The sequence below is a fragment of the Pantherophis guttatus genome, chromosome 1 (genome assembly GCF_059756535.1).
Source record: "Pantherophis guttatus breed Tessera chromosome 1, ASM5975653v1, whole genome shotgun sequence".
NCBI lineage: Eukaryota > Metazoa > Chordata > Lepidosauria > Squamata > Colubridae > Pantherophis > Pantherophis guttatus.
Window position 1 is genome coordinate 198,517,100 of NC_142063.1, and position 22,428 is coordinate 198,539,527.

The following is a 22,428-nucleotide window of genomic DNA, read 5'->3' on the forward strand; positions in this document are numbered from 1 at the left end:
CTTAAAAGTGAAGAGGTATTTGGAAAATTTCAGCCATTCTGAACTGATGAAATCACATTAAGTTAAAGAGACCACAAAAAAGAAGATGGACACAACATTCTTGCTCGAGCGTGTTTCTATGTATATTTGAATTGCCCAAAATAAAATAGCCCATGAGACTTTTTAAATATATGTATATATTAGGGCACATCAAAAAGGAAATGAAGAATTTGGCACATGGGAATTGCTACATCCTTCTCTCTAACTCACAAACAGCCCTACCACATGTACTGGGCAAAGAAACAGGAACAAGTTGGAACGCACAACTTGAACTTCTTGCCTTCAGTGAGTCAGGAACGTTGTCTGTGATGGTGATGGAAATCCTCCTCTCTTCCTGCAGTGCAGGAAGTACCTGTAAACATCTTGGGGAAAATATTCATCTCTGCGGACATTAAACAAGACGATGTCATCTCCCATAAGTGATGCCTTGTAAGGCTAAAGCATCAAAGTAACCTTGAATTCAACTTGGGGGAAGAGATGGCGGAGGAACTGACTCATAACCAGAAAATAGGGACAGGATTTAACAAAAACCAACTAAGATCAGACAGGAAGAATGAAAGAATGAAGACCGCAAGAACGTCAGAACTGGAAGTCAATATGATTCAGGATAGCAATAAATTACCAAGTCAATATCCGGTCAGGGATGGTAATCAGCCCAGATATAAATAGGGAGGAGTAATCTTTTGGCGGGGGGGAAAGTGATTTGATAGTTTCAAGATATCCTGCCTTGGTTTACTGATAATTGATGCCAATGTCACTATCTGCTAAATATGGGGACAAACAATGAAGGACAACCATTAGGCTAAGAAGGAGGAACAGGAACATATAAGAGGAAAATTATTCTTATTGATGATCACTAGTTGCTTAGTTGATAATTTCATTTTCCACAGCACTCCTTTTGCACCACAATTATTAATACATTGTACTAGGAAGTACATTAAAGGACAACACTCTTAAGTTACTTTAAGATTCTGCCACTTCTATCTTTTAGCCTTAAGTAGGAGGCCATGGAAACCCACTTCTGAAATATTGCCAAAAGAAATTGCAGGGACACATCCAGGAAGCCACCAGGAGTTAACACTGACACAAAGGCATCCCCCCCCCAAAAAAAGGGTCCACCACTACTTAGCATCAAACATAAATTATCATGATTTTTTAAAAAGTGATTTAATAAAAAGGAATGCCATGGAACTCAGGGGAAACTTTCTAAGAATTTGGTACTTTCTAGTGGTCGGTGGAATGCAATCTACTTTCTGTTTATACCTGCCATCAGATAGAGATGCTCTGAGGCAGCTGGTTCAAGAAGAGGAGGCTTCAGTGCCTAGAAAAGAAAACAGTATGCTGTTATTTAACATATTATACAAGTTTTTTCCACTAATCTACAAAAAGGCTGCGGTCTACTCTTCAGGCACTTCACAGTAATGGTACTATCACTATTTTATTTTCACTTTATGCATTTGAGTTTCTTTTTATCAAAAAGAAAAATAACTTTAAAAATGTCTACACACAAAATACTCCTTTCTTGGTACTTTGCAGGGCACACACCAGAGGTGATATTCAGCAGATTCTGACCAGTTCTGGAGAACTGGTAGCGGAAATTTTGAGTAGTTCAGAGTACCAGTAAATGCCACCTCTGACTGGCCCCGCCCCCATCTATTCTCTGCCTCCCGAGTCCCAGCTGGTCGGGAGGAAATGGGGATTTTGCAGTAACCTTGCCCTGGAATGGGGTGGGAATGGAGATTTTACAGTATCCTTCCCCTGCCATGCCCACCAAGCCACACCCACCAAGCCACATCCACATAAACGGTAGTAAAAAAAAATTGAATCCCACCACTGGCACACACTGAGGAATATGCTCGGCATCTGCCAGAGAGTCCCTTGGCTTTGCTCTGAGTTGGATTCAAGCTTTCAGGCAGGTCTTAGGCAGGTAATTGAGCTCAGTCTAGCTTTCTTATCTGGAAAGAGTTTGACTCTGTTACTTCAGATCAAGTGGGCAGAGTTATCAGGACTTGCATATTGGACCCATTTTCCTCCTGGTTGGCCAAATCTTCTTGGGAGATGACCTGACCTTTTAGTTGTGGTGAATTCTTCCTTGAAAGAACAGGTCATCCCACCATTGCTGAAGAAGGAAGCATGATGGAAAATTATCAGCCGGTTACCAACCTTCACTTTTAAGGGAAGGTTGTTGAGAAGGCAGTTGTGCAGCAATTCCCAAAAAAATATCTGGACTCCTTCCAATCTGGTTTCAGACCTGACCATGAGACTGAAATAACATTGATCACACTCGTCACTGACCTTTGGTGGGAGCAGGATGAGAGTGGTTCATCCATCCTGGCTTTCCTTGATCTCTCAGCAGCTTTTAATACTATTGATCATGGCAGAAAAGTCTAACTACACATGCAAACATGATCCACCCAGACCCCATGAATAATTTAAAGGCAATACAGCAAAAATCATTCAGAGAATTTTAAAAATCAAATCTGAAATGAAAACACAATCCTTATTAGCCATAATTTGAGAACATATAAAAAAGACATCATAATTTCTTAAGATCCATGTTCATGACTAGAAGGACAAAGTTGTACAACATTGGAAGAAAGGCATAATATCAATGCTACCTCACTGGGAACTTAAATTTGGAGGATATGCAGCAATGACAAAACTAACAATGTATACTCATCATAGATGTTTAACTAAATTAAGCAAGAATGACTTCCATGTATACTACATATCATGCAACAAGACAAATACAATAAGAGTCTGGTTTCTAAAGTTTATGTTAAAAAATATAAATCAGTTGGAGCACAAAGTGAAAGTCAGCACTTTATTGATATATTTAGAAACCTGAGAATGGATTTCTTGGTGAGTTTTAGAAGATATTGCATATCAGATATGAATTTTGGGCTAATATAATTTTCTACAGATTGGAGAACATTATGAATAAAAATCAGCAACAGCTATGGAATCACCATTGTCATCAATTTTTATAGAAGACTTTGAGAAGAAAGCTTTAGAAGTCATTGTTGTCTTAAATATATTGATTATGTTTTCATTAACAGGTAGCTTGGAAAAGACGAATTGAAGAGTTTCCTAGAGCATCTGGAAATGACAACATCCACCATGCCAGGACTTTGGGGGTTGGCTCTTCTCAAATGTTATCTGGAGGTAAGGTAATGATAGATATCTAGCCTATGAAGTACATAGAAATATTACACATATAGATGTCCATACTGCATCACATATCCATCTTCAACAAAAAAAGATCAATGATTATGAATAAAGCTGAAAAAATTAAGTGATGTAGCTAGCTAACCAAATGAAATTTGACATATACATATGAGCTTCTAAGCCATAGATATAATTATAGTGAGGAAAATAGCAGAATTACAAAAGAGAAAAAGTAAACAAACCTTCTTTATATCGCAAATGTGACTGATAAGATGAGAAACATATTGGGGGGGAAAAAGAATATGGAAGTAAGCTTTGAAATGTGGACAAGATACAATTGTTGGTAGGGGTAAACTAATAAAATTATGACCTGAAGGAATGTGTGAAATCAATTGTCAATGAAGAATCAATCAAAATGTTCCATAGAATGCAAAATCAAAGATTATGAAAGGAAAATGAGGATGAAAAACATAGCACATTCAACATTGGCTGAACATCGATCATAAGGCCAAATCACAAAACAGACCTGGAGAATGTTAATATCCCATATGTAACAGAATTTATGAAATAAGCAATAGAAATTTATAAACTTCCAAATCATTTAAAGAGTGAGGAAGGTAGTCAACCGTTGTCTACCTGGCAGTTACTATTTCACTGCAGACATTTTGCTCCACTGAACCAAGGTAGAAATAAGGTAGATGGAAGATCTGTTGCTAAGCAAAATTTCAGACATGCTCTGATGAAGCCAGCGACATGACCAACAAAATGTCACTCACCTGCATTGTCTCACACAGCACTACCTGGAAGTCATTTTGAGAGTTACTTATGATTATGTTTTGGTGTGTTTTAAAAAAAATAATGTAGATGTTGCATAGAAATGCATTCTTACTGAATCCTGACATTGATTGTATAGTGTAGAATATATTAATTCTGTCTGCTGTGAGGTAACTAAGATATCTTCTCTTAGCCTTATATTTAGGACTGGCTGGGTTCTGCTACCTGTGATCTTCTTTAAGGTGACAATTTACTGTCCATAGAGGTTATTCTGAAGGAACATGTCCACTATGATAAGCAAATAATTGCTTTGCCAGATTTAGGTATTGGTATCTTCCACTGTAACACATCTCATCAGTTTTCATATTTCTGCTGTCTTTGCTTCCTCCACCAAAACAACAACAAAATCTGCTAAAGAGAAAAAATTGAATGTGCTACAATTGATAAACTATCCAAGATTTGAAATTAACCAGACCTGATGATTGAGCTTCATTCAGGCCCTTTCCACTCTCTCATTTTATGGTCCTTGAACAAGATAGAACTTCAAAAAGTGAAATTCTCTGTGAAGTAGCACAAATGACAAAAGCAGTTAGGAGACGTTTATTGAAACTGAAATTGTATTTATTTACTGTCAGTGACTAGCAAAGACATTTATCGTCTCTTGATCCTTTCAAAAAAGAATCTGTAAAATTGTACAGAATGTATCTTTTACTTCTCAATGGCTCAGCAAAAAGTAATAATAATAATAATTCAGCAGAAAAGTTATTATGATCCTGTCAAATGTTGTTAAGAAATGTATGAAAGATGTGTGACTATGGAAATCTTCTTACATCATGCTATAACTAAAACATGATTGCATCTACTTTTAAAGAGAGATTCCAGGACCCTGAGATGTGGATTTTGTAGATAAACAACTAGCGTATGAAATCCTGAAAAGAAAGTAAACATTCACTCCCTTTATTTGTCCCCCTTTGGAATAACATGATTTGATCCTCAACATTCTTCCTCTTTCTTTTTGGTCAAAACCACAGGTAGGTTATAGATGCTTCTGGCTTGCTTTAGGAGGAGGATTAAGCCTGTAACAGTTTTTCCCAAAAAGTTGTCATGTATGTACCCTAATGTTCAGCCAAAATGTTGGAGATGTGAATGTTTGGATGCTACGTATTATCATGTTTGGTAGACCTGTAGGAAAGTTAAGGCTTTTTGGATAAAAATTTGGTGGGTCATGCAGAATGTTTTGAAGAAAAAAATTCAATTTTCTCCACAACTGTTTTTATTGGGTATAGTTAAGGGTTTTACATTGGGTGAAACAAAATTGATATTGTATATGATAACAGCAGCAAGATTGTTGATAGGTAAATACTGGAAGAATGAAGCCTTGCCCACTATTGAGGAATGGACTTTGAAGATGGCCAGTTTTGCAGAGATGGCGAAGATTTCAGCATACTTAAAAGATTGTTCACAAGAGACTTATGAATGGGAATGGAAAAAGTGGATAGAATATGTTCAGAACAAATATCAAACTAGGAAGTATCAAATAGCTTTTACTTGAAAATAATGTATTAGAAATTTTTTAATGTAATGAAGATAAAAAGAGAAATTATAAGGGGGAGGGAGGGGTTCAAGTTTTATACAAGTTTTATACTAAGGGGGGGTTTGTATCGGATATGAGTATATTGTGTGGAAGTCTGGGGGGAGGGGAGGGTTAGGGAGGGTTAGGGAGGTTTGGAAGTTTGGGGTGGGTGGTGGGGGGGGAAAAAGGGGAGAAAATGTAATTGTAAAACTTTTGCAATAAAAAAAAAAGCCTGTAACAGTTTTCAAGCAGGTGAATGAATAATCCGACTAATGAATTCATATGCTCTTATAGTTAGAAGCTTGTTGTATCAGGCCATGGTTGTATTCAGGAACCCACATTCCTTTCATATTTGTGCTTACAGTTAGAATGCAGATAATGACTTAATTGCCCCTTTCCTCCTTTTCTCTTCCCTGTCGCGATGTTCCTCAGGCATAATAGAAACAGCCCACGCGATTCTCAACAGCGTGGGTCTCTATAATAACTCTACCCATTCTCCATTCATCTGTCTTCCCTGAGAAGCCCTATACAGATTTCTGTCACTTTCAAATTAATCAGACCCCTTTGCTTGAGCATAACCCTCCAACCTCTAACAGGACAACAGGACTGGAATTTGTGGTCAGAAAGAAAACTTCACATCTGATAAATCAGTTGTTATAATGCAAAAACACACAAACACATGTGTGTATGGATTATTTGTTTCCTGATGAAATAGCAGGAACAGGCTGTTTCATTTTTTTCTATACCTTCTTATATTCTATCCTGAAAATGGGCTGCATGAGGAAGGAAACAAGACTATCCTAATATATGAATGGATAATCTGCTTATATACTGTTGGATTTTTAAATGAGAGATTTAATTAATAATTAACAATGCAATCTTTCTGGAATTGTCATGATTTTCTGTAGATGCTGCTATGAAGATTAAGGATGAAAATGGTACTGGAAGAAGTCCCAAGAAACTAAAAGCTTTTCTCTCAATCTCACTATAGTGCATGTCTACACTATCTCACACGAAGACCCTCCAGATGCGTGGATTTTACTGATTTGGTATCCAGGGAATTCTGGCAGTTAGTTCACATACCCGGAAGAATTTCAGATTGAAGAAGGCTGTTCCAAAGCATCCAAAATCATTTTAATCCCAGTCTCAATCTAGAAGTCAGATTCAGAATCATGTCACTATGCACATTTTCCCAAAGTTAAAAATCAAGAGGCCAGTCAAGTGTCTTGCCTGTAAAAGTTGTCATTTTGCAAAGATACAGATCTTAGCTCTTAACTGCCTTAATAGCAACTTCATTATTTTCTTCCAAAGTTAAGGGACTGTCTCATTTTATGCATATTTTACACATTCTTAAAGATAGCCGAGTCCTGAATCATTTTATAACTAGGATGGCTAACAATCCAATAAACCATGATTGATCTAATATCTTTTATGTTTCTATATTTTAAAAACTGAAATATATCAGAAGGTGCTTCTCCTACAGAATCATTGTCAAAACCAAAGTATTTTAGTCAGATCCAGCAGTTTTATCTGGAATGCAGAATATACATCAGTTATGCACAGTTCTCACATGTTGCTCCATTCTGTTGCAAAAACCTGAAATCCAAATAGGTTTCTGCCTTGAAACAAGTATAATTTAAAGCACTAAACTATATTTTACCATGGTGGTCAGGGAATCCATGATGGGAAACAACATTGGGCTGGGAGGATTCAGAGTAGATTTTGATGGTCCAGGATAAAATGCCCAATGAATTTTACCATTTTTCCAAGAACCAACTCTACTAGCCAAGCAGAAACATTAGGTTTGGTTAATACTCAGGGATAATTCAAGTTGTGTCTCCAGTCATGAAGGCTGGGCCAGACATGCAGATTTGTCTGCCCATTTTCTCGTCTGACCAGAAAATGGAATCCTAATTAATCACAGCTACTCCTCCTTCCCAGCTTTCAAGGAGTGATTGGTGACAATTTATACCCTAGGGATATAACTAAGAGAGGTTCATGCCTTCATCCTGCCAAATCTCTGTTATATATAACAACTTAGCCAGCCCTTCCTGGACTAGATCATTAATAGTCCCTCTTTCCTAAGTGAACTTTAATTTTCATTCCCTCTTCCTCCTCCTCCTCCTCATCTTCCTCCTCCTCCCCCTCCTCCTCCTCTTCCTCCGTTTTGCTGTAACTCAGAGGACACTTGTTCAAAGATATATTTGACTTTTTGAAATAATTATTATGGTATGGAAAACAATTATTAAGATAGATACAGATAAGGATATGGATAGCGATATAAAAATGGATATGCATGTATAATCAACCCTACACTGAATTCCATTTGGTATTTGGTAAAAGAGAGCTGTTGTTTGGAGAAGAAAGTAACCAGTCTTTATTGTGTTCTGAGTTGACATACTTCATGGTGAATACAGGAAGTGGTACAGACTGAAATATTCCCTTATGTTATTTGTAAAAACTTGGCACTGATCCAAACCTGCAGTATTTAATCATACAACACTCTCATTGACTAAGAACTTGGCCCCTAATGTTTCACCTAAATTCCGTGGATATTTCATACACATTTTGGCAGAGAAATAAGGTGTGATTACAATATGTATGTTTCTAGGATGGATGGATGGATGGATGGATGGATGGAGTAAATGATTGATTGATTAATGATATATATATAGAGAAAATGGTAGATTGATGAGTTAGAGATATAGAAATGTGAAATGATTGGTTGATAGGATGAGATAGAAGATAATAGATAGATAGATAGATAGATAGATAGATAGATAGATAGATAGATAGAAGGATAGGATAGGATAGGATAGGATAGGATAGGATAGGATAGGATAGGATAGGATAGGATAGGATAGGATAGGATAGGATAGGATAGGATAGGATAAAGTGGTGGGTTGCTACCAGTTCATCCCAGATCGGGTGAACTGGTAGCGGCGGCGGCAGGAGGCTCCGCCCACTAGCCCGGATGCTTCTGCGCATGTGCAGAAGCTTCTGCACATGCACAGAAACATTGCCGCACACGTGAGTGTGCACGAGCGAACTGGTAGCAAACTAAATTGAAACCCACTACTGATAGGATAGGATAGCAGACTCACTGTTTATGTGGTGAGAGATCTATTTCTCTGTTGATGGAGATTGTTTCTCTTAACCAAAGACCACAACACTTTGTAAAAGTTATACCACATACCTGCAGATGGAAGCACCTAACTGGCCTTGTCTGGACTTGGAAACTAAAGAAGGTAAGGCTGATAGAGTGCTTTCGTGGGAAAACACCAAAGAATACCAAGGCTGTAGGCTAAACTGTGAAATAAAAAACAAATCCTGAAAGAGGCCATTGCCAAACCATTTCCATATTGCTGCTAAGAAAACAACATTAAGGTCAACCTTGACTCAAAAGATTTATTTTAAATTAAAATCACAAAGTCATCTAAACCCGCAAAATCCTAATAGACACAAAGGCTACCTAAAATATAAGGATGAGGAGGATTACAAGAATTCTGTAAAGAATTATCTGGGTTCTATTTCACAAAACCGAATGACTGAAATATTGAGCAAACAAAGAAATGTTGGCAGGGAGCCAAAAACAATAATAACAAAGATGCCAGGCAAGCATCCCTGAGAAGAGAATTTTACAAACTCTTAAGTCATTTCATTTGTTTAAACTCTGGGAACAGGGACACACAACACAACAGGTTTGTGCAGGAGAAGGCAATCTCTCAGAAAGAAATACTTACGGTAATATGTATTGGGCTTATGAGAATATTGCATAAAAGATTCCGAAAGAGGGAGGAGCTGTAGAGCAATAAATATTCAGTTGTGCTTTATGGATTTAAACAATAGAACAAACATAATGCAGGCATTAAAGGTGGTATAAAGGCAAATTCCTACATCTATATTATAAATATACTTAGGGCTATTATTATAACTCTGAAGGCTTACTAGTCAAAAGTTCAATTGCATGTTTAAGATCTGGGGCTTTAGAACGATATATTTAACTGAGAAATACGTATGATTATAGTAAATGTGATTGTACCCTTAAGCATATGCATTTACATATGTTTAAAGAGATAATTAATTTGGAGATAGGGAACCCAGGTTGTAGATGCATGAAATCTCAGTAAAATGACCTCAGGTAAAAAAGGATCCACCAGTGAGAGATATTGTATCCAGTGTTATAGGAGAACGACTGTTTTTATGCTGCAGTATTGTTCTGTATTTAGCAAATCTCCCGTACTCTGCAGTAGTATCATTAAAACAGACCAGCACTATCTAATATAAAACACATCTTAATAGCAATAGCACTTAGACTTATACACTGCTTCATAGTGCTTTACAGCCCTCTCTAAGTGGTTTACAGAGTCAGCCTATTGCCCCCACAATCTGGGTCCACCTCAGAAAGATGGAAGGCTGAGTCAACCTTGAGCCATTCAGAATCGAACTCCTGGCAGTGGACAGAGTCAGCCTGCAATAGTGCATTCTAACCCCTGGGCCACCACGGCAGTGGTGGGTTTCAAATTTTTTTACTACCAGTTCTGTGGGTGTGGCTTGGTGGGTGTGGAATGGCTTGGTGCGCGTGGCTTGGTGGGTGTGGAAGGATACTGTAAAATCTCCATTCCCATCCCACTCCAGGGGAAGGTTACTGCAAAATCCCCATTTCCTCCCGATCAGCTGGGACTTGGAAGGCAGAGAATAGATGGGGGTGAGGCCAGTCAGAAATTTTACTACCGGTTCTCTGAACTACTCAAAATTTCCGCTACTGGTTCTCCAGAACTGGTCAGAACCTGCTGAAGCCCACCTCTGCACCACGGCTTTTATTTCATCTGCCTATGCATGGCTAGAGTACTATAGGATTGAAAATAGAAGATTCTCTCACCTTGTTTTGGAATCAATAATATATTCATGAGCTTTCTTGGGGAACATTTTATAGGAAAAATAAACTTATTTTCTCCCAGCTAGTAATGTAAAAATGCCATCTGAAATAGAATCACTGCTCAACTCTGCTGTATATACAGTCAACATACTGCAATGGAGGTCGGACAGAACAAATGTGCCATGCTCACCATCAAATGGGGAACAATCATTAAAAGTGAAGGAATCGAGCTGGAAATAACACCAAGAGTTTGGATGAAAACAGTCACTATCCATACCTGCAATTTATAGGACATGTCAATTTTTTCAGCTTTCAATTTCCAAATGTTAGGGGTGCTCGAATGTTGTAACATGTCTTGGGGACTGTAAAGATATTTTTGTTACTTTAATATAATTTAGATGTGCTTGGTAAATAACCACATAAATATCGTAACTTTTTAACATATTGTTTGTTTCATTTGCTCATCCTTCAAGCTGACAATATCAAACATGTTGAAATCAACACTTGGGCAAATTCCAGTCCTTAGATACACAGCTGGAAGAATGGACTGGACTGAAGCAGAACTAAAAGCCCTGGATAGGAAGAGCAGAAAAATAATGAATTATTCTCTTCATCCATGCAGTGATCTTGACAGACTCTACTTACCAAAGAAAATAGGTGGGCATGGAATGTTGCAAGCACAAGTATTACGTGGCCAATACATTTTTTAAAAATAGTCGGCAATCAAATAATAACAATATCAAGTTGAATAAAGTGTCAGAGGGGCTAATTCTGACAGCACAAGACCACACTTTAAGAACAAATGCATTTGAAGTCAGAATTGAGAAGACAGCAACAGACAGCAAGTGCCACCTCTGCAAAGAAGCTGCAGAAACAGTAGGGGCAACCTGGTTAGCTACCGCAAGAAGAACACACAGATTGGTTAAAAACAATGGCATGACAAAGTAGCGACAATGGGTGGAAGATCTTCAATAAATACCATTTGCCTGCAAACAAGAACTGATGGGACCATAAAATAGACAAAGCCATAGAAAATGAAGAAGCTAAAGAACTCTGGGACTTTAGAATTCAAACCAACAGACACCTGTCACATAACATCCAAGAGTTAATAATTGTCAATAAAAAAGACAAAAAAAAAAGGTCTGGATAGTGGACATGGTAGTATCTGGAGATAGCAGAAGGGAAAAGAAAGAACTGAAGAAAATCACAAAATACAAAGTCTTGCAAAAAAAAAAAAGTAGAATGATTGAGGCTAAATCAGCCACCGTAGCACAGTGGCTAAAATGCAGTATTGCAGGCTAATTCTGCTGACATGTCCACTAATTCGAGTCTCATTGGCTCAAGGTTGACTCAACCTTCCATTCTTCCGAGGTGGGTAAAATGAGGACCCAGATTGTTGTGGGCAATATGCTGACTCTGTAAACCGCTTGGAGAGGGCTGGAAAGCATTGTGAAGCAGTATAGAAGTTTAAAGTACTATTGCTAAAGAAAGCCAAGATAGGACCAATCACGGTAGGAGCCTTAGGTGCAATCCCCAAACACCTGGAGTATCCCTTGAACACCAGCAGTATTCACAAAAATCAATTGCAAAAGACAGGTTTACTTGGAACAGCTTTCATTTTGCAATGATACATTTAACAGCATCAAACATCAACATCTGCCTATCCGAGATAGGTGGATAAAAATGCCATATCCACTCCAAACATCTGGATTACTGTGTAACAAACCATAGTAATAATTTACTAAAGGTCTATGTCACTTGACTTTTAATGATACCAGATGACTCACAAGAATGAAAAAAGTAATCACAACAATATCAGTAAAACATAAAAAAAAAATAAAGGTAAAATGAGAAACATGACGAAGCGAGGGGTCTCCCACTCCCTCTCCAAAAGCCTGGGTGAAAAACAAGGTCTTTCTCCCTTATTATCAGGAAACTTGAGGATTTCTCTGGAAGTTTTTGATTCTCATTGTTGGAGGTAGTAAGAGATGACTATTAAAATGTTTTATTTCTGATGTACATTTTTCCATCACTCTGAAATCTCCCTAGCCACCCACACTTCACAAGCTTAAAAACACCACAGGAGGTATACCCTTCTCCTGAAATTCAACTGAAGCATGGCAAGCATAACAAATGACATATATTCCTTGGCCAACTTGTAGCTAAGTAAGTTCAGGAATATAGCATTCCACCACATTTGCAACTTCCTTCTTCTTCTTTGAAAGAATTTCTAAAACAACTTCACTTTCATAAAATTGAATGAGAACTGGTATAAAAATGCAGAATCATTTCTCCGCAAGGCACTGATTCTATCACAATGAAAACTTTACACCAGTTTTAAACAACAACAATTGAGAATCCAACACTAGCAGGCTAAACCTACTGGTTTGTGATTCAAATTCCACCCCTTAGGAATATTTGTGTGGGTTGGTTCTTCAATGAGATTCCTAAATAGCAAGTGGCTTGTAGCCTCATTACCTGGATGACATTGTTAACATTTGGAGCATAGTAGCTTACTAAGCTTCTTAGGGTCAGAATGCATAGATGACATCCATGTATAACACATTCATCATCAGTTATTGTTGGATCAAAACCACAAAAATTGGCTCCAATGATAGACATTGCTCATGGGCAAACTTTCAAATAAATCTGCTTGTTTTTTAAGGCGCTGTACTGCAATTCAGGTAGGGGATTTCCATGCTGTCGAACCCTCTTCTCCTTGGCAACCTACAGTGTTACTCATGCTAGGTATTATTTCCGTCGTCCTCTCTCCAGGGTGCATCTTGCTTTCTGCAGAACTGTGAGTCACATCATCTTCCTTTGTCAGGAAAAATGGACCTTCCTTTTCAGGTGTCGCCAGGAAATACAAAATAAAAATAACGCTAGGAAAACCACAAGTACAAGGTTTTTCCTCCACTTCTATGTAGGTTTTTGAACAACCTCCTGGAGTTTTGTTTTGTTTTTGTTTTAAAAAAGAGGTTGCATAATAATTCTTAGCACTATCTGCACTGCCTGGAGGATTTTAGAAAGCCCTAGGAAAGATAGTTCGTTTGACCTCCCTACAGTGCAATCTATTTAGAAATAAGCCTTCTTAAGTTCAGTGGGGACTTATTCTCAGGTAAAGGATTACAGCTTTCATCTGCTGTCAAATACCAGCCCTCTCCAAACCTTCGAAGAATATATGTATCAAGTGAAATATTGACAACCTCTGTCTCAAGACATCTGTTTTATACTCAGTTAAAATGCAGAGAGAGACAGCTGCTTGAAATACACAAAGCTAAGATCTTATACTGTATGGCAAATAATGTGTTTTATTTTATATTCAAATAGGAAAATTCTTGCCGATTAGTTCTGTGAACTATAGAGATGTAAAACTATGAATCACATACAATGTCCTTTCGGTGATACATTTATGGTTGTAGGTGAATATGAAGATAGCCTTGAAGAAAATATCTAGCTGCTATTAGGAAAACATCAGCTTAGTCCATAAACACAGGAGGAGGTGAGACAGAAAATCAAGTTTGCTCCTCCTTGACTATCTTTGGTGTAAGAGGGAGGAAAAGAGAAACTTTGTCAAGCTTTCAAGATTCTGTTATTATACCCTGTGACAAGAAATGTAGCAATTCTTATTCCATCTGTATCTTAACTTCGAACAGCTGACCAACAATGAGCAGCCAACAAGCTAAATGTCTATGGAGATTCTCAGGCATCCAGATCATGGTTCTCCCAAAAGTGTTGGTTTCTTTCTTTCTTTTTCTTCAAGAGGCACCTGGACTTTCTTTGTTTTTCCTTGAAGACATTTCACTTCTCATCCAAGAAGCTTCTGTTCTGATAGTCAAGAAGAAGCTTCTTGTATGAGAAGTGAATCATCTTCAAGGAAAAGCTAAACATGACACCTGGCAAATTCAGGCAGACCATTGCTATTCTCCTTTATCACCATCTGGTCTATTTTTTTCCTAATCTGACTCTCACTCCCCACCCTACAACTCAGGGCATGCCCTAAAGTTACAGCTCACCTGGAATTTGGTTGGTTCTATCATTATCTATTAGACTTTCCTCTCTCACAGTGCCCATTTCTGGCAGTCTCTACAAAATGTCCTTTTTAATAAGTCCCACTTATGACTATAACCATGTTGCTTGTATCTTTCAATTTATATTGTTTTTATTTGTTTCTCAGTGCGATTTGATAGCTTATTAGTAACCTTGACTATCACTAAGTGTTGTATCTTTTTATTCTTGATGAATGTATTTTATTCTCCTTATGTACACCAAAGACAAATTGCTTGTGTGTCCAATCACACTTGGCCAATAAAGAATTATTTTCTATTCTATTCTATTTTATTTTGTTACCCTGGCTGTCTACCACATTACCTGTATTCTTGTAGTATTACCACACTGTTGCTGTTCATCTCAGTAAGAGAAAATCTATCCATTCCAGGGCAAGATAGTTTTCTTCTTTGTGCTAATCACTGATACTTCATGCCTCACTAACACAGACAAGCCAATATGCAGCAGGCTGAGCAATATGTAGCTGCTATTGTGGGTTCATCCTGAAATTGTCCAGTTAAGGAAGACTGGCCATTGTGAACTCATACCTATTCCTTGCCTGAAAGAAAAACTGGCCATAGTGATGTCATGCAATGCAGAGAAATTGCCCCTTTTAAATTCAGATCAATGTTATAGCTAAGGTGTCAGGTTTCAAGGTCGTCTCAAATAAATTGCATTTCAAACAAAGTCTTTGATGAAAAACTCCCATTTATTAAGCACGATATTCTAACTCCGACTCCATCGCAGCCAACACTGACTTCCTGACCCAAAACCCTCCCTTTCCTTTCCCCACTCCTCTGCACTCATTGGCCATCTTCCAAGTCACTCTACACCTAATCTACTGCTCCAGCTCAAAGGAATTTCCCCCCTCCCATCCCATCTCCTAGGGGATATTATCTCCAGGGAAAATAAGTAGGTGAAATGTCAAACATCCCTTTCCAGACGCCTCTGCTTCTCCTTCTTATGTCAGCACTAGAGTAAATGCAGCTTGAAGTGCTGACATCAGGAAAGAAAAACTAGTTTTTGTACCATCTGTCAGCTGATGTTCAGCTGAAGAAAAACACCAAGACTCTCCTGGGTCGGCAACAGGGGTGCTATTCAGCAGATTCTGACCAGTTCTGGAGAACCAGTAGAGGAAATTTTGAGTAGTTCAGAGAACCGGCAAATACCACCTCTGGCTGGCCCCAGAGTGGGGTTGGAATGGAGATTTTGCAGTATCCTTCCCCTGCCACGTCCACCAAGACATGCCCACAGAACTGGTAGTAAAAAAAAATTGAATTCCACCACTGGTCAGCAACCATTTTCATACTAAAGGTCTGTTCTGAACTCCAGAACTGATTCAAATTTTGACATTTTTCCTCTTATCCTCCCATCCTCTCAAATGTTAATTATTGTCCTCAGATACTGTTGATAGGAAGGCCAGTCCCCGCATCTATCTTCTTTTGAACATTTATCCTTGATGGCAACCAGAAAAGAACATCTTGCAAATTTTCAAAAGTAAAGCCTGTCTGTCCCAAAGCCTTTTAAGACAGATTTTGGAAAAAAAACCTTGGAAATAGGGAAAAGACCTGTGCTAGCCCAGAAACTGGTTTTACAGATTCTTTCCTGCTGATATCAGTTGAAAAATGTAAACAATAACAAAATATTAATATTTAACCTCTTCCATTTCCTGTGCCACTAGCATAAGCTAAAACACAGGACAAGGTTGTTTCTCTCACTTGCTTTTTTCTTTCTCTCTTCACCTGTCCCATAATGAAAATATAAGAATAAAAGAATAGAAATAAAAAATAAAAAAAGTTCAAAAAGGGGGGGGGGCATTTGACAGTCTTAGTACAACTATTCAAATATATTTATCACGGAAGACTTGTTTTCATTGAAAAGATTTCTCAGTAATTCTTCAGTAGGAGAGATTCTAAGGCAGTTACAATTTCTGGAACAAAATTAATCATGTCACTGTAAATAAAGTACATTAATACATCAATAGGACAGCAAAGAAGAAGCTGATGAAATTGCTGAAACCTCAGTAGTTCAAAGTAATCTTTTAGGAAAAGGAGGAGGAGGAGGAGGAGGAGGAGGAGGAGGAGGAGGAGGAGGAGGAGAAGGAGAAGGAGAAGGAGAAGGAGAAGGAGAAGGAGAAGGAGAAGGAGAAGGAGAAGGAGAAGGAGAAATCTGCTGCCATGAAAGATTGTAATGTTATTTCTGCTTTTGTGAAGAATGTCCTAAAGTTCAAAGATCACCCCAACCGCAAATCATTGTACAAGTTGACTTGATTCCTGAAGATTTCACAAATAAATCCAGGTAGCTTTGGGCAACAGAACATCAGCTTTGTCAAGCAAATTTTCTGAATTTCCCTGTCTAGCCTCCATACTAGTCTTTCACAAGGGACTGACATCCAAATATTGACCAGGTCTGATGTTGCATAGCTTTTTAAGATCATCCTTAATGGTCTGGGTGCCATTGTCTAACAGATTCTTCTCTAGAAAAACAGTTAAAGGTACCTTGCTTTCTCCCAGAATTGAATCTCAAAGCACAACGCAAGTTGGCATGATATGAATACATTTAACAGCATCCAAATTCTAGTAGCTGAGTTTGCACTAATTGAAGTTGCATCCAAGGATAGCTCCATGTATTATACATTACAGCAGTTCAGATGAAAATTTATCAGAGCATGGTTAATGTAAAAGAGCAATTTAGGAGAGAATAATTAATTTCATCTGTTCAGGACAATTTCCCTAAATTCCTTTCCTTTCAATAATGATGGTTTCAGATATCCAACCAACCAAATCAATACAATAATTTTAAGCTCTCAAGGCTAACTGGACTTTCAGGGACATCATTGCATAAAAGCACTCTTTCTTATATCAAACCTACCCTTTAAAGGCCATCTAATCCAGAAATACCGTGTTTCCCCAAAAATAAGACCCTATCTTATATTTTTTTGAACCCTGAAATAAGCACTTGGCCTTATTGCCATGCACTCAAAAGCCCGATTGTGCTTATTATCAGGGGATGTCTTATTTTGGGGGAAACCGAGTAGTTGAATATTTATTCCATAGATATGGAAACCAATTATCCAAGATTCTACCTGTGGGATCTTACAGAATCATGGAACTATTAGTAGATCCTGAAGTTAAATGCCAACCACTTTATAGTTCAGTGCTGAAAATAGAGATGAACAATGTATTTCTCAGGTCTCTAACTTAAGCCATCATATATACTCAATATAATAAACAAACTGACATTATTTGTGAATCATAGTACAGGTAGTCCTTGATTTATGACCACAATTGAGCCCAAAATTTCTGATTTTAAGTGAGACATTTGTTATGTGAGTTTTGCTCCATTTTACGACCTTTCTTGCAACAGTTGTTAAGTGAATCACTGCAGTTGATAAGTTAGTAACCCGGTTGTTAAGTGAGTCTGGCTTCCCCATTGACTTTGCTTGTCAAAAGGTCACAAAAGGGATCACATGACCTTGGGAGAAAGCAACAGTCATAAGTATGAACCAGTTGCCAAGCATCTGAATTTTGATCACATGATGAACGTATCTTTTCTTTTATGTACACTGAGAGCATATGCACCAAGACAAATGCCTTGTGTGTCCAATCATACTTGACCAATAAAAAATAATTCTATTCTATTCTATTCTATGACCATGGGGATGCTGCAACAGTCGTAAATGTGAAAAATGGTCATACAGTAGGTCACTTTTTTCAGTGCTGTCGTAACTTTGAATGGTCACTTAATGAACTGTTGTAAGTTGAGGACTACCTATACCATTACATTTTTTTAAAAAATGTTCACATGAAGAGAAGAGTTATTTCCAAAGAATAACTCATATCCAACAGAATATTGTATAAGGAAAAGCCAGAACAAATAGTAATACAAAAATTGTAATGGTGACTTAGGCAAAACAAAAAACAAAAAACCCAAGCTTGCATTATATAAGAAGAAGTAAAATGGCAACTCTCACTTGACTCAAGTACAGATAGGTAATCAACATATCACCTCTTTTATCAGCTTCGACAACAACCTAACAGTGGCAGGAGTGGTGAATAAGGTCATCGGGGGCTTGCTGTCATTTGCACTGATTGTGTGAACTCAGTCTCACCCTAAGACAAGATATCAGTGACATCTTGTGAGTGATTCTGTCTCTGTCAGAAGAAGTACGGGAGAAATAAAAAGCTTCTTGATAGGGCATCTATACATCTGTGTATCATCAAGTCGTCTTCTTACATTTTACAAAATAATTCAAATATAAAGTCGATTGCCTTAATTTTTCCAATTCCCACCACCACCTTTACTATAATTTTGCCTAATCTTTGTGTCCATCACAGTTAGAACTGACCCTTCTTGGGATTTGTAGAACTAGATTTCTTTGAAGACTCAGATCGTTGGGGGACAAAATGCTAACATTGTAAACCACTTAGAGAGGGCTGTAAAACACTATGAAGCGCTATATAAGTCCAAGTGCTATTGCTATTTTTCCTGACTTAGGTTAGCATCTATGTTGAATAGGAGATCAGAATTGGGACCAACTGTAATACTGTCTTCAGTGCAGGAATCAGAATATGTTACATTAATACTCATGCATGAAGTGCCAAACTTCTGAATATTTACAAATACTCACAAAAATATTTTAACTACAGTTTTTTTAAAAAATTGCTTTAAAGTTTGAGACATTCTTTACCTATTGAAAAGTGGGGATATTCTTCCTTCCTTCCTTCCTTCCTTCCTTCCTTCCTTCCTTCCTTCCTTCCTTCCTTCTTTCCCTCCCTCCCTCCCTCCTTTCCTTTCCTTTCCTCTCCTCTCCCTCCGTCCTCCCTCCCTCCTTCCCTCCTTCCTTCTTTCCCACCCTCCCTCCCTTCTTTCCTTCCTTTCCTACTTCCCTGCTTCCTAACTCATTCTTTTCTTTCTCTCTTTCTCACTCTCTTGCTCTTTCTCCTTCTCCCCCCTCCTTTTTAGGAAATACTTGTTGAATGGAAAATAGAAGGGCAGTAAAAAATCCCAACCAATAAAGAGCTTATTACAGAGGCTAAAAAAGAACATGAAAACTGAAATTTGCATTCAATGTGGAATGTATTCCATTCTAAAGTTGGAGAAAATAATAATAGTTTCACCTCACAGTCTGGGCAAATAGCTAGGTAAACTCATACTTGGTATGACTATGAGATATTTTGATTCAAAGATACAGTTCAAAGATCATTTGAATTAAATAGGCACATTGATTCGACATGCCGAAATCAGGAGCCTTTCAATGGGTCCAGCATTTTTTCTTTACTTTATTTAAATTGAATATTTGAATTGGAATTGACAGTTGGAATTGATATTTAGGCTGAATTAATTCTAAAAATAAATCACACATTCAAATGGAATCATCAGTTCAGACTGCATCTTGCCTCATTTGCACATTCCTATTTAATCAGGCACAAATCGTTCCAAAATGCGAAATAACAGTTTATGGAGTCTGTACATTGCTCCAACTAGGGCAGTGTTGTCTAATCCAGCCTTTCTGAGGGAGTTATAGTGACAAATCTAAGCATTCATCTAATCAGGAAGTCACCAACTATTGATTCTGCAGAAAATAGCTGCCTATTTAGCAAGCTTAAGCATGATTACTTTAAAAGACATTTCAGTTTGATACATCGGCAGAGTTTTCAGCAGGACCAGATTCAAATAAAGCAGCTTTTTTTTTTTTTTTGTAAGGGTGAAGAAGGGAAATTAGTCTAACATATTATTTTTAAAAAGCATCATTCTTCTGCGTATTCAGAGTGGGAAGTAAGGCCAAATAGAGGATGAGGGAACGAGCTTGTTTGTTTTCATACATAACAATTTTGCATCCCTATGCTCTGAGTTCTCTCTCTCTCTCTCTCTCTCTCTCTCTCTCTCTCTCTCTCTCTCTCTCTCTCTCTGTGTGTGTGTGTGTGTGTGTGTGTGTGTGTGTGTGTGTGTGTGTTTCTGGGTGCACATGTGTGTTTTCATGGTTTTTTCAAAGTCGCTACATTGCCTACAGGAATCTCCAAAGTTGAAAGGCCTCTGAATTTTCGGAAGTGGTTTGCTATGGCCTTCTTCTTAAAGTTGAGATAGAATGACTGACCCAAAGCAAGGATTTAGCCCAAGGCAGGATTAGATCACACAGTTTCCTGTTTTCAAGATCATTGCCTTTAACATTTTACTAATCTAGTTTTCAGTATCACTGATACAGTTGCCAAATTCTTACCTGCAGTGATTTCTGTAAAATGGTATAAAATATCCTAATCTTGGAAAGTTGACACAATGAAGTGTTCTGTTCTGTTGTTTCCTGTCCTATGTTTTACTTTATTTTATTCAATAATTCTCTTTTTAAGTTTTAATTTTTAATGCCATATCTGACTGATAATACTGCATATGTTGTATTTGGTCAATGTGTCTGTGTATTTATCTTGTTGGCCATTAACTATAATTAAAAAATAGTAACAACAGTTGTATAGATAAGCCCATCTACTATTGTATATTTTATTGTTCTATCACCTGCTTTTCCCCCCCAAAGATATTTTCTACTGGTAAACAATTAAACAGCACCAACAATATGTTATGCTGCTAAAACTCTAGATGTATTTTTCAGCAGGCTCTATGGCAATGTATGTGGCTGATACACGACACTTATTATACTGGAGTGCATTTGCCATTCATTTATGTAGTTTGGACTGCAGAACTTTCTTTCTTTCTTTCTTTCTTTCTTTCTTTCTTTCTTCCTTCCTTCCTTCCTTCCTTCCTTCCTCTCTCCCTCCCTCCCTCCCTCCCTCCCTCTCTTTGTCCCATTTATATTTCACTGAAGCAATTCTGGGTGGCAATTAACAATCAGTAAAAACAACAAATATATTAAAACAACCATTATAAAGCTATAGGGTAATTACTAAAAATGCAAAGACATTCTAAAAAAATTAAAATATGCAAAACACATGGAGAGAGTAAAAGATCACCCACAATGGAGCCATCTAAGAATGTCCCCATTTCCTGAGACCTCCCCAGGTCTGGTGACATAAGAACTTCCTATAAGAAAGTTATCAAATGTATATATATCCCAGATAGATAATGTCATGTCAAGGAAGACAGCAGCCTTGTGTATTCATCAGATGTTCTCCATATGTCCTGCCACATAGATATTTTTATCAGTTTATGGGATTTGGGCTTAAAAAGTTATCACTTTTCCTATACTGTCATGAGGCAATCTGACAGAAACCTCAAACACCACCTTTACATCACTCTTAAGTCTAAGCCATCAATTTATAGCAGCAGGGAAGGCACCTAACACGTGTAGTGCAGGAAATATGTTATGTGTACACAGTCAATTGTGGTTTATTCCAGCAATCATGGCTGGACAAAGTTAGATTGTGAACAGTTTCTACTTCTTGCTCAGTCTCCCTCTTCCATCTGTCTCTCTTTCTTGCATACAGAAAAACAAACAAACAATAACTCTAATCCCAAAGCCAACTCATCTCCTTTTTTCTGCAACCAAAAGCTGCCAGATCATGTTTTCCTGAGGTCAAAACTGTTAGAACTTTGGAAAGAGTGAGATACACATCTGATTCTATTGCTCTCACTTAAAAAAAAAAGTGAGTTGGTAAATTGACTCCCATGGGACAATTGCTTCTAGGTGCATTTATCTATAACAGTATTTTTCCTACTATGGAAGCAACAGCATAATTTTATGTCTCTTATTCAAGCATAATTCTCATGGGAGAAAATAAATGAGATTTACTTCCAGAGTCCATAGATTATGGCCTGGATATAGCAATAGCAATAGCACTTAGACTTTTATACCACTTTACAGTGCTTTACAGCCCTCTCTAAGCAGTTTACAGAGTCAGCATATCACCCCCAACAATTTTTTTTTTAATTTGATTTATATGCCGCCCTTCTCTGAAGACTCAGGGTGGCTTACAATGTGCTCAGCAATAGCCTTCAT

At 37.7% G+C, this 22,428-nt stretch overlaps 1 long non-coding RNA gene across 3 annotated transcripts in view; it reads right to left on the minus strand.

Moving 5' to 3' along the window:
• Nucleotides 1-14,944, minus strand: part of LOC117674389 (uncharacterized) — a 41,239-nt gene extending 26,295 nt beyond the window's left edge. Inside the window, exons 1-2 of one of the 3 annotated variants that reach the window (XR_004593834.3) lie at nucleotides 14,805-14,944; nucleotides 1,303-1,360 (exon numbers count right to left, since the gene is read on the minus strand). This is a non-coding gene — a long non-coding RNA (uncharacterized LOC117674389). Of the gene's footprint in view, nucleotides 1-1,302; nucleotides 1,361-2,334; nucleotides 2,350-14,804 lie in introns of those variants that run through there. The other 2 variants (XR_009621868.2, XR_009621869.2) reach the window with 2 other exon arrangements.
• Between the last annotated feature and the right edge of the window lie 7,484 nt (nucleotides 14,945-22,428).